The sequence below is a fragment of the Carettochelys insculpta genome, chromosome 1, assembly GCF_033958435.1.
Source record: "Carettochelys insculpta isolate YL-2023 chromosome 1, ASM3395843v1, whole genome shotgun sequence".
Lineage (NCBI taxonomy): Eukaryota > Metazoa > Chordata > Testudines > Carettochelyidae > Carettochelys > Carettochelys insculpta.
This window is the reverse complement of record NC_134137.1, coordinates 344,593,311-344,607,248: the sequence shown is the minus strand read 5'-3', so window position 1 is coordinate 344,607,248 and position 13,938 is coordinate 344,593,311.

Below are 13,938 nucleotides of genomic sequence, written 5' to 3'. Positions count from 1 at the left end.
TTAATTTTATGTCTTGTAAGTTGTTCCACTGAACTCATTGTGACTGTTCATAGTGTTGAAATTAAAGCATGTGCATAAATCTTTGAAGGACTGTGACTCTAAAATGTGTTCTTAAATTCAGTCATCATGTGAAAAAGATTCATGTTCCAAGAAGCCCCATTCAAGTTGTTATAGTTATTTCAAAAAGATAATACTACCATTTCAGACCACCTCTTGCAAATTTTCCTTGTCAAGCATCAAATACTTAAGGGTACGTTATTGGGCCAAATTTGCATTAAAATTGAAATTTTACAAAACTTAAAAACAAGAAGCATAGCTTCATAAATTCCTCTGAGAACAGATTTTCACTGAAACAAAATCTCCTTCTGTATCTATAGTCCAGTCATTGCAGTATTATGCTAGTGACCAAGAAACAGAAAAAAGACTTTTTTTTTTGTCTATGATACAAGGAAAGGAGAAAGTGCACAGAAAGTAAATTAGATATGATAGATTCTGATAGGGTTTAAAACAATCTTACTAACAGGTAAGGAATTGTAAGTATTATCTTTAACCTGGTAATGCCTGTCTAAATGCTCTGTTGGCTTCCTTTGTTAGAAACACTCTCAGACATACTGAGAATCGTTAGAAAACTCCAGATGTATATTTCCACTTGATTTCTCAGACATGTACCCAGCCAGAAAAACTCCATATGTTTATTTCCTCTTGATTTCTCAGGCTTGTAGCCAGCAATAAACCAGACAGATTTTTTTTAAGTTCAACATTGAGCAGATATAGAACATGTGAAAAGAGAAAGCAGACTCTCCTGATATAAACTAGGGTTAGGCAGGATGTGCAGAGCAGGTGTGGGAGCCTAGATTTATTTCTGTGCCTGAGGGACTTTGGCTTGTACTGGGTGCTGTATGCATAACAGCCCTTCTAAGACAAGTTAAGAAACTGGCAAAAATTCTAAAGGTAGATGAGAAACAGAAGTCACTAATCTGTAGAAAATTAAGGATTTAATGATAAGTTTTACTCAAACAAGAAGGATTTTATTTAATCAAGTCACAAAGACAAAGAAGACCTTGAAAAGCATAGATGTTAAGCATGTCAATACTAGGAAGAAGGAAATTAGATTTTTGAACTCTCTTGCTTCCAAACAGTGGCTATCTTTGGAAAACGCTAACGTGCACTTTATGCTACTTGAAGGGAAAAAGCACCTTCTAGAGTAGCGAAACCTTTACATCGAATGCAGGAGATGCCATGTGTTAACTAGACATCTGGGGTAAGAGCACATTTCTTCTTATAGACATGTCATGTGCAGAGGTAACTAACAGAAGGAGAGGGAAAGAATAGAGCTGATTCTAGAATAGATCAGCATGGCTATCAGGGCAGCTTTCAGGTCATCCCATGGGCCTGAATTGTCTCCTGAAGGTCTCCATACAGTGGTAGATATCCATGCATGCATCAGTGCCTGCAACATCCTTCCTTTTCCCCTGTCAACTTTTTCAAGGGTGTGGCACAGATGAGCCAAACTAGCTAGGGATCAGGAGCCCACACAGGTGGCCCAACGCCCACTTTGCCTCCTTTCCCTGAAATTGGACCTGACACATTTTGTCTGGACTGGAGTACCTGACCTGTCGTAGAAGCAGTGTCTGCAAGTCTGAACTTGTCTGATTTTACTGGCTGTCTTTCAGAAAGGGAGTAACACACTCCAGACGTCCTTCCTGGCCACGCTGAAGCGAGGGCACTATTTTCAGAAGCAAGTTAGATACTAATTATAATTCTAGAAATAGAAACATATGGCCATCAGTATGTCTATTTTAAGGTTAGTAATTTTGAAAAAAAAATAAATGAGTGGAGGAACCATTATGTAACCTTATAAACTAATTAACGTTAAATTTTCCCACCTCAATAAACTTATTTTTCCACTGGCAAAATTCTATTCATATAATTCCCCAAAGCTGTCAAATCTACTACACGTTGAACATCTCTAGTCCAGGACTCTCATCCACCAACAGCCATAATCCAGCATGATTTTATTTAACGGAACAACCCCTCATCATGGGTATGGGCTAGGTTCCCATGGTTTCATAAAGTTTGTTTAGAGCCATCAGTCCTGGCTCCCAGTGTTCTGTGCTGGTATTTATCTGTAGTTTACCCCTATATGTCTTCTAAGAGCCCAGTAAGCAGTGGAAGTGTTGGTAATGGTTCCAATTGACCTCCTGTGGTTGAGTAAATTCTCTCGTTCATTTCTAGCCAGGTTCCAAGGGTCCTCAAGTAGGGAGGTTCAACCAGTACAAAGGAAGGAATGTTGTAGCCCTTAGAGTCGGGGACCTGACTTCAGTTTTCTTGGGGATGAGACTGAGGTTGGAGTGAGAGGAATTATAGAGCTCTGGGCAGTCAGTAAGCCTCTCCTCTAGCATGAGTGAGAGGGAAATGTTTGTTTGTTGGACTGTAAAGGCTCCTGAGATCAAGGAGAAGAACATGCTGATGCTGCCAAATGAATTTCATTGCTCATAATGCATATGTTCAGTAAATCAGATCTCAACAGGGAGATCCTGTTTGAACCACAGCACTGGAGGAATATGCCTTCACTGGGGAGCCAAGAAGATAAAGAAGGAACTACATAAAGTTAGAGGGCAGGATAACACATTAGACTACACATTTTTCTAAGCACTTTGTGGTTTCCTAGTGACAGGTGATATAGCAGCACAAAATACTGTTCCCCAATAACAGAGCATCTGATGATTACATTCACCCATCTGACAGTTACTCAACACAAGGACCAGAAAAGATGGTATAATCACATACTCTTCTGGAAGAGATCATTGTACCAGGATCTTATATTGTCTATCTTCTAACAGTTCAATCCTGCAAGATGCTGAAATCTGAGAATGGCCTGCAAACACTGAGTGCTCTTATCCCAAATGAAAACAATAATTGGGCCAAATTCTGAGGTTGTAGGTTTTTGGTATCCCACGGTGTTCTCTCTGAGTAAGCTAAGCAAAGACTTTGACCTGATTCATCACAGGAAAGGCACAACACCTTGCAGAAGTAGGTGAGAATGTGTGACAACGAATGTGTTGTAGATGCCTAGCAGCATCATTTTTGCTACCTGAAAAGTTACATCTTTCAGCTTCGCGTGTTTTGACTGATCATTTTGCCTCTGAATATGATGGGATGAGCATTCGTGTAATGTAGTCGGTTGGGTTTTTGACCACAACAGTTTGCCTAGTTGGTTTAAGATTGCAGTGCAAGACCTACCAATTTTAAGTGCACTTGCTCACAGTCAACTGAAGAAAAAGAAGGGGTTAATAAGCACAGGTAGCACTTCCAAAAGTTTCCTTTCTTCCTCACAGCATTAGATTAGGAATCAGGAAAACAGGACAATGTGGACTGAACAAGTGTTGGCCACCAGCAAAATACAAGCTCAAATAATTGAATTTAGATACTTTTTGTACCTAACACTAGTGTGTTTTGTTTAGTTTTTTCCAATTGTTTTTCCACAGTTTGGCTTAAACTCTTACACCAGTCACTATGGTACATTCATAGTTTTAGTTTTGATTTGTTGTGTAAAGGATTGATCTTACTTGCCTGGGAGAAGATTGTGAGTCCCTGAATGACACTGGGCAATGGTGCCTTGCAAGAGACAAAGAAGTACTTTTGTGGGTGTGTCTGGACATCAGTGCCAGAACAGGAATCACAGTCTGGCCCTTGGTAAGCATTCAGATGCTATTAGTTTCCTGCAGCACTGATGAGGTGAAGAGTGGCCTTAGGTAAAAGAACAGCAAAGGCCAGAGATCACAGAGATCTCTCCTACCAGGCTCACGCATTTCAAAAGAAAAGAGTAACTGCCACATCACCCTGCCCTCATTTCCAGTCATGGAAAGGAGCAGATTCATGAAGTCTGTGCAATTGGCTCACTGCTAGAGGCTGAATGATGTGCCCCCATTGTTGATGGTCACAGATTGTACAGTATCAATTAAAGCAGCCTAAAGCATTTTTCCTGTGTCTAATCCATGACAGAGAGCATACACTGGTCTGTGACTCATTGTTGAAATCTCCCCATACTTTACCCTGCTCTTCCTGAACTGAATGTCTCTTTTTTTTGGATCGAGGGGGTTCATCAGAATGGGAGAATAACTTAGCTCCTTTTCTCTTTCATACCCACTGCTGTTTCCTCTTCCCTTTTGCCCTCCTTTGTTCTGCAGCTGGGGAACATCTGCATTACATACTTTATTCCTGGCCATATAACTATGAGGAGATTTGTAGCATAGTAAATCTCTGTTGTAATTTAGAACGTTATAATCCCACCCCATTAACCTGAAAGTGAACTGAACTACATATGAACTTATTAGATGCACCACCTAATGAGTATGACACCCTGGATGTCTAAGATCAAACTGGGAGATACAGACAAAACGAGGCAATTGGAATGTTTCACTCACACCTCACCTAAAAATTAGAGCAAAAAATAATATTAAAACTATGAAAAGTCACATCTGATTACTGTGGATGAACTGCTGCATATTATTAAACTTAGGAAAACTGCTGTGAGGGAAATGTACTGTCTAGCCATTAAAAATCCATTTCAGATACTGAACCTGAAAAAAAAAGAATTTTTTTGGGGGGAAGGAAAGGAAAACAATTTGTTTTACTACAATTTCCTTGTTACATCGTTCACCTTATTAATGCGTTCCTCATAATAGTGACTGAAGTGATGAATTTGATGGCTAAGTAGCAACAGTTCTGTACAGAATTCTGCCCGCTTCAGTGCTTCCCAACTAGCAGTGATCTAGACAATTATTTCATAACTTTTTTTCTTCTTACACAACTTAATGGGAGAGTAAAAAGCTCATTTTGGATTCCAGGCTAAATTTGCAGGGATCAAAGTTTTGAATGTAAATAGCTGGCTGAGAATAAAGGTAACACATGCAAAGAAAAAGATGTTTGCTCATGACAAAAAAGGGAAATATATATGTGACAGGGTGGATGAGGCCCTGAAGCCTCCTTCTGGGCTTCTGGCCTTGCCACACCTCATCTCAGGAAAAGGCAATAAAGAAGTCCCCCAGGCAGATTAGGATGGCTGCAAAGGAAGCAGCCAATCAAGGCCAGGAAGGCAGGTCCTCATGAGATCTCTAGGTGTGCAGACGGGACAGGCTGGCTGCAAGAATGGCAGCAATGCAGACAATGTGGAGAGCTTCTTGAAGACACTGGACTATTTTTGGACTTTGGGATGAATCGTTGAGGTGAGGGCAAGAGTGCTTCCTCTAGGAGGGGAAGCCCTGGGGGCACCACTCTCATCCACAGTGGGAAACAGACTGATCAGGGCACTACAGAGGCCACCATGATGGATTCCTGTGAAATATGTACCCAAGAGGAGGTTTGTGTACTTCATCCACCGGTATGTGTGACTCAGCCATGTTGTTGAAGAGGCTTCAAACAAATGAAAGCGCAGGCACATGCACTTAGCTCGAGGGGGAATTTGTGGGAGGTGAGCATCATCCCACTACAATATACTGCAATTTTTTTTTTGCCAAAAATGTTTTGTGTAGCTTTAAAAACCTTTACATATGTTACTTACTTTTTTAGGATTAAGCCACTCCCATACACCCTCACTATTACAGGTAGAATAGTAACAGAGAGGAAGTCGTGCTAGTCTATACACTATCCAAACAAAAAGCAGTCAAGTAGCATGCTAAAGACTAGCAAAATAGTTTATTAGGTGAGCTTTCGTGGGACAGACCCACTTCTTCAGACCATAGCCAGACCAGATCAGACTCAATATTTAAGGCACAGAGAACCAAAAACAGTAATCAAGGCAGACAAATCAGAAAAAGATAATCAAGGTGAGCAAATCAGAGAGTGGAGGGGTGGGGGGGAAGGTCAAGAATTAGATTGAGCCAAATATGCAGATGAGCTCCTATAGCGACTCAGAAACTTCCCATCATGATTTAAACCATGTGTTAATGTGCTGAATTTGAATATAAAAACCAGCTCGGCTGTTTCCCTTTCCAGAACGGAGCGATAATTCTTCTTCAGTAACTCACATACCTTTAGGTCATTGACAGAATGCCCCATTCCATTAAAATGTTGACTAACTGGTTTGTGGATCTGGAGTGTTTTGATGTCTGTTTTGTGCCCATTGACCCTTTGTCTAAGGGAGTTAGAACAGAGTTGGACAGACTTCTAACTTGCTGCACCATGTTTCATACATGTCTATAAATGAACAAGATGGACAAAGGAATTATTAATCCTATGTTACAGATAGGGAGCTGAGGAACAGAGGTACTAAGTAATGTGTGCAAGCTCACTAAGAAAATCTGTAGCAAAGCAAGGATCTGCACCCAAATACCTTGAGCCACATACCTGTGGTTTAAGTTCAAAGCTGTCTATCTTCTCCATAGGGAGCCCCTGAGAGTCCTTGTCATTCCTCTTCTATACATACTATACATATTTGCTTCCTTCTGTGTTCCATCATATTCCTAAAAATTATTTCTCAGTTTTGCAACTGGATTTGCAGATGTGGATGCTTTCCCCTGCACAGGCTCCACGGACTCCATAGGGATTGCTAGGGAAGAACAGGGGGAAGAGGCTTCTGGAAGGAAGTTCTCCTTCCGTAGGCCCCTTCTTCCCAAAAAATTTCAGGAAGAAGGGGCCTCTGGAAGAAGGACTTCCTTCCAGAAGCCCCCTGGGACAGCGCTTCTACACGGCATTTTGGAGTCCAGAAGAACAGTCTTCCGGACTCCAAATCACGTGACGTTATGCTAATGAGGCATGGGGAATTTGCATCTGCGCCTCATTAGCATCTTTCGCTCCGTGTATTAGCATACCACTTCCGAAGGAAGTGCCCTGTGTCGAAATGGCCTCACTTTTTAAGCTCTTCGGGAACATGTGTAAAATTCGGGCTTCTGTGAACTTCATGGCAAAATTCTCACAAATCAAACTGGAACCCAGATTTCACCCTATATCTTCCTGTCTCTAATGCCTGGGACTGTGTTGGGTGCTGTAAAAGAAATGCATTAACAATGGTTAAAATAGAGTAAAGATGAAAAATCCTGAAGTGGCAATATTTGAATTGTTCCTTTTTTTGTCAAAGCAAGAAAAGAAAAAAAAAAAGACCACTGTTCCAAATCTTAAATGGTACCTCCAGAATATAAGCAGAGATTTTTCTGTTGCTGTTGTTTGCTTTTGCTTAGATATGATAGATAAACAATGTACCAAAGTAAGTCCATTGACTACCATAGGAATATCTGAAAGTGCTGAAGCTGGGAGTATATTTCTACAGCATATTCTTTTCTTTATCTTTGCTTCGTATAGTTAGAAATAGCTTCAGCCTGGACCAGAGTAGGGCAGTTTTCGGAGAGTTGAGAGAGAAGAAAGAACATCATTTCCACTGTTGTCTGCACTTATTAACCTCAAAAAGCACTTACAAAGGTTTTTTTTTTCCAAAGTTGTGACTTTCCCATTGTGTTAAAAGCTTTTTTCTTCATTCCAGCACCAAGAAGAGACATGAGAAAGAGAAAAGGAATAGATGTCAGTGATAGCACCAAAGGGGACAGTTGAAAAGCAGTTTTGAATGCCACTTACTGCAGTCTTGATACCCATATAATCAAGTGAGTTTACCAACCTTGAGGATGTACTGGTTGCATTGCTGAGAAAAAAAAAAGTCATATAAAGGTCAAAAGAAAATACAATTCTTTTCTACAGTATCTGCTTGTCCTAAATTTCTACTACTTTGTGCAGAAAAACAGCACACACATATTTTGGAAAATTGTTTTGGTCCCTTCAGGTGAGCATGAACATCTGTGTAAGTGAGAGAGAGAGAGAGAGATGGGTGTGCATTTGTTATGAAAATAAGATTTGGAGCTACAAAAGAATTGCAGTAATGAAATGAAGAAAAGGGAGCAGGAAAGGAGAAATTAGATTGGGGGTCAAAAGAAGAAAATAACTTTAAGTACCTCATTCTTCCATTTACCCGAACCCTATGTAGTCATTTGTACTAGTGCAAAGTGTATGTAAAATGCTGTCATGATGACTTGGAAATATTTTATATTCTGCATTCACTTTGTATAGGCCCACATAACTCCATAAGATACAGGGGAATGGACAATCAGGCCACACATCTACTGTTAAAAGAGAAGAATGAGAAAAGATAAATGCAGGAAAATAGTAGCTTTCCTCTAACTCTGCTCCATGTTTTTCCTTTGATGGAATCCATTCTATCTTTTTGTGTCAGCTGAAGAGACATCTTCTTAGGAATTAAGGTGCTGTAGTGTGTTGGCTCTCTCACCAACACCACAGTAAATGAAAACTAAAACTCTTTGTAAAAACTAACCTCCTGTGAGGGACATCAGAATCAGGTCCTAATAACTTGTAGCTCTTGAGAGCTGCCTAAGTTTTCAATGACTATGATAACTGTTCTCCTTTCCTCAACCCTTCATATTCAATGACACTATGACATGGTGATCCTATTTTGTGGGGCAAAATTAGCCAGAGAAGAAAGTTAGAAAACCTGTAGTATGAAGCAGTTCTCCTTATTTCAGCTCTAGATCAAAACAACCTTCCAGGGAGATGAAAAATAACGCCATTTGTGCAAAGCAATAAACAAAAAAGCCCTCAAGAGATGGAGGAAGGAAAATGGGTCTTAGCTCTCCAGCAGGCCTCTAATCAAGGAATCTGCCCCTGATAGGAGTTAGAAAGATGGAAAGACTTCCCTATAGTTACAGACAACCAGTGACTTATTTTTGTCTCTGTCCCAGTAGGGATGGAGGTTGCTTATGAAAGGGATTTTCTCCAACCCTAGAACACTAAGTATTCTCATATCCTGTGTGGCCCCAGCAGAGGAAACACAGAGGTGAATAGGATCCTGTAGAATAAAGGAAACTAGAAACTTTTTGTGAACTCTTCTATATTTGAATAATTCATTGTTGTACATGGGGTGCATATAGAAAATTGTGGATGTTAAAAATAACAAGTTTTGCAAGTAGTGTAAAACTTTATGTCTTAGGGCTTAAGCCAGTTTCTACTTATTTGAGTTAGAAGAAAATTTCCCTGGGGGTAATTAATTGGCTACTGCAGGATTTCTTGAACTTCTGCACAACATGTTACTGACAACTAACAAAAACAGGACACCAAAGAAAATGGACACAGTATGGCTTAGACACAGTATGGCTGTTCCTATATTCTAATATCTAATAATACAGATTAGGTAACACAAAATAGTGTGTTTGGTCTATGTCCACTTCATTTATAAATGTGAGTGTGCTTAAATTAAAGAATATGTGACTTATTGTAGAATAATTTATTACATCTGTAGCTTTACACACAATATTAGTCTTGTGACAAGAAATCATGGCATGATTTTTGACTCGTCCTTATTTATAACCCATATGAACATTTGAAATATGAGAATACTTTGCAAGAGAAATCACGAAAGTGTCTGAAACTTGCTTCGTTTATAGAGGAACAGACAAGTCATTAAAAATGTTAGCACTTCTGATTACTTTTATGCAGATTTTAAATTGTGGTTGATTAAATTTAATCTCCCATTTATTCTGAATCAAATATCTGCATCAAGGTTGCTTCAGCAATGCAAGTTGCAATCATTAAGTCAGTGTTCAACAAATATAAAGATTGTGGGCTAAATGGACAAAATGCCAAACTTTAACAGTTAATTCAGGCATTGGTAAACAAGGGCTGATTCCAGATGTACAAGAAGAGTTGATACTCTGTGCTCCTATTCAGTGTTGTTTTGACAGTTGAGCATGCTGTGTATTTTTTCTGCTTAAATTTTATATTTATATACTATTAGCAGTAAAGTAAGAAACATGTATATTCATCTAAATGTTTTATTCTTAGGTATCCACCAAAATCCTGGTGCATAAGTATAGGGATAAAGGATGGAAAGGGCTTATGGGCTGAAGGTGTGAAGAGACGCTGGGGATGTGATTGACATATTTTATGCCCATTCCAGGCATGAGCTCCTCTTGCAAGTCTAAGGCCCCTCTGAGGTAAATGGCATTTGACGGCAGTGAACATTATGTGGAAGCCAGTCTACATCCCATCAGTGGTATCCTGATATTTTCTGTTCCTGCTGTAATCAGAATAATCTTCACATGGATGTCTGGGTGAAGCTACCTGTGGCCAGAAAACAAAATTTAGCAATAAATGAGTGACTGCTGGATGGTATTATTAAAATGCATTGAACCGTAGTTGCCATTAGAAGTCAGCAGTTGCCAGGTGTGATTCCCCTGGCACTTGCTCTCAGTAGTAGCTTAATCACAGTAGCACACGTAGTGGAAGCAGGGACAGGTCTTGATACCCAGAGGCTTCAAGCAGGTTCCCCATGGCTCAACTGTGCCTTCACTGCAGCTTCCCAAGATGTAGGGTTACACTTCTACTTTTACTGGCTCTAGCTTGATGGGAGTTAGTGTGTACAGAAGCAGCTGAATTCCACTCCTAGCTTGCCGGGTAGACAAAGCCTTAGACATTGCTGGATAGTCTACCTTAGCATTTCCTTCCCAGTGTTAGCAAGTATGAAAAAAAGGAGCTGGCCACATCCCCCAGACTGACTAGTGACTCTGCTTTTGCCGTGTTAAAAACTATCAGTCATACCGTCTTCTTTTCCCCCGTGTTTCAAAGGTCAGATGCCGAGCTGGCATTGAACACCATAACCTCATTGATATCAAAAGATCTCTGTTGATTTACAGCAGTTGAAGATCTGGCCCAAAGGATAGAAATACTTAGATTGTAAACTCTGCTTAGATCATAAGCTCTCTGAGTCAGGGACATGCTTTCAGTCCTACTTCATCTGGGCTGTGTCTGCACTAGCCAGCTACTTCGAAGTAGCTGGCACAACGTCAAAATAGCACACGTTGCTTCTGCACGTTCCGTGCACTACTTCAACGTTGAAATTGAAGTTAGGCGGCGAGACGTCAAAATTGCTATTCCTGTCTGAAGATGGTGATAGTGCCCTACAACGTTAAAGGTCGAAGTATGGCATGTGTAGATGACCTGTGTCCTGCTACTTCAAAATAGTGGGGTCCTCCATGGTGTCAATCAGCTGAGAGGTTGAGACGTGCTGTCCAGCCCCTGCAAGGCTCTATGATCACCTCACGCAGCTGGCCTTAAAGCACTACACAGCCGGATTTCCTGCGGCAGGAAGCTGAGAGTGTGCAAGCAGCAGCACACACACGTGCTTGCCCTGCACTCCATCTAGAGGCCCCAGACATCCCAACCAGAGCCATGGCATCCAGCCAGGCCCTGAGCACCTCCAGGGCTCCCCTCCTGAAGGGACCCAAGGCACCCCGGCAGCCAAATGGAGGGCCAAAAACCAGCAGGGCTCGGAGGCCAAGCTCTGAGACCTGCTGGGGCTCGGGGTGAGGAGGAAGTGCTCCACATGATGGGGGGCTAGCGGCAGAATGCGGAAGCATTTGCCTGACTGGCTGAGGCCTGGCCAACTAGGGTGAGTCTGCCCACACTCTGGATCATGTTCACAGCAAGCTGAAGGAGTTGCAGCAGGGTTACACCTGGGTCTGGGACTTGGTCAGCTGGTCTGGGGCCACCCCCCGCTGCTTGCCCCTATTACAGAGAGCTCAGGGCCATCCTGAACCCCCAGGACACCTCCTCCCCCTGGCCACACTGGACACCACAGCCGAGGACTCCCAGCAGGCCTGTAAGCCTGAGTCCAGCCCAGATTCGTGTCCCTCTACCCCACCCTGTATTGATGGGTCAACGGCCGAGACGTCAGCTGTCCCCCCATTTGTATATTCATTCCAGTTGTTGTTGTGCACGTACCACCAGATAGTTTTATAAGTATTCAATAATCCACAGTTTTATTTTCAAAGAACCTGAGGCATGTGTTTGTTGGGGGGATAGTGTGCAGGTGGTGGGGGTGATGTGTGGAAGGTCTGCTGATCCCCCTGATCAAAATGTGCCCCCAGGGCCTCGTGGACACATACTTCCTTGCGGTGGGCCTTGCGATTGGGTGTGGTGGCCGGCTGGGGGAAGCCCGTGCTGGCATCGACTGCCCACCCCTGGAAGAAGGCCTCACCCTTGCTCTCGACAATGTTGTGGAGCTTGCAACATGCACCCACAACCTGGGGCATGTTCTGGAGGCTGACGTCCAGGTGGGTGAGGAGGCACTACCTCTGGCCCCTTCAGGCAGCCGAAGGTCCTCTCCACCACCTGGAGGGCATGGTTCAGGTGACCATGAACTGCTCTTGGCTGGCAGTGAGGTTGCCGGTGTAGGGGTGTATGAGCCAGGGCTTGAGAGCGTAGGCCGCGTCTACCACAAGGCAGAGAAGCACAGTGGTCTCCCCCAGAGGGATCTCCATCTGGGGGATATAGGTCCCCACCTCCAGCAAGCGGCACAGACCTGAGTTCCGGAAGGTGCGGGTGTTGTGTATACAGCTGGGCCAGCACACGTACACATCTTGGAAGTGGCTCTGGCTGTCCACCATGGCCAGAAGGGCCACAGAGTGCTAGCCCTTCCGGATAATGTATCTTACCCCACTGTGGTCTGGGGCGTGGATGGGGATGTGGGTCCTGTCTATGGCCCCGAAGTAGTTCTGGAACACCATGGCAGCAAATCTTGCAAAAGCTGCATCCAGGTCCCCGACTCAGATGACCCTCTGGAGCAGCAAGGCATTGAGCGCATGGACCACATGTGGGAAGGGGACACAAGTGCCCATGAGGGTGCTCAGGGTGCCCCAGAACCCTTCCCCCAGGCCCCTACCCCCAGGCCCCGCTCCCAGGCACCCCCCCAGTCCCCCTCACCCAGCCCCTCCCTCACCGGTATCCCTCCCTCCCCAGGCCTCCACCCAGTCTCCTCCTTCCTTGGCACCCCTTCCTCCCCAGCCCCACACCTGGGTCGTCCTCCCTGGCCCCCGCCTCCCAGTGGGTGCATGCCCAGGTTTCTTTACCTCCATGAGGAAGGCCCTGACCATGGCCTTTCCCACTCCAAACCGCTGTCCCACGGAGTGGTAGCTGTCTGGAGTGGCCAGCTTCCAGATGACTATTGCAACCCTCTTCTCTACAGGGAGGGCACGCTGCAACCGTGTGTTCTGGTGCCTCAGTGAGGGGGTGAGCCACTGGCAGAGCTCCAGGAAGGTCTGCCAGCACATGGGGAAGTTCCGCAGCCATGTGTTGTTGTCCCACTCCCCCATGACCAGCTGCTCCCACCCCTTGGAGCTCATGGGGTAGCTCCAGAGGCAGCAGAGCACCCGGCGGGGGAGGAACAAGGGTGCCCAGTGGTCAGGAGTGTCCCCGGCTGCCCCCGGGGAGGGCCCCTCTGGCAGGACCTCCTGGGAGGCTTCCCGCGCACCACCTAACAGGGTGCTTGTTCCCTGGGTGACTACCTGGAAGGCTTCCAAGTGCTGCTGCTGCTGCTGCTGCTGTTCCTGAGGGTCCACAGCTGCTGTGCCTTGGTGTGTGAGACTGTGGCTAGCTCTCTGCAGACCTCATGCTGTGCAGGCCAGGTGTGTCTTGGAGGGGCCCTTTAAAGGATCGGCTTGCTGTTGCCCCAGAAGGGCTAATCCAGCCTGTGATCCTGTCCACAGGCTTTCCTGACCCCTTATTTTGAAGGGGAGTGCTTGTGTGTGTGGACACTCCGCTTTTCCTTCTGGGATGCCTCCTTTCAATGTTTCCCATCACTACTTCAATGTTGGACATCAACGGCAGCAGCCCCAGAAGATGTGTGGATGATACACGTCAAAGTAGCCTATTTTGATATTGTTACTTTGAAACAGGCTACTTTGATGTAGTGTCCTAGTGTAGACATAGCCCTGGTGTTTGGCAAAACAGAATCGTAGACATTACAGGAAATCAAATAAATGATACAAACAAACAAAAAAAACAGCTACACTATGACTGTCCTCCACTCTTTGGTTTGTTGGGGAGGGTGGGTATTCCCAGTGCTCTCTTGCCCCTCGTTCTATCATAAGCAGGGGTGCTGGA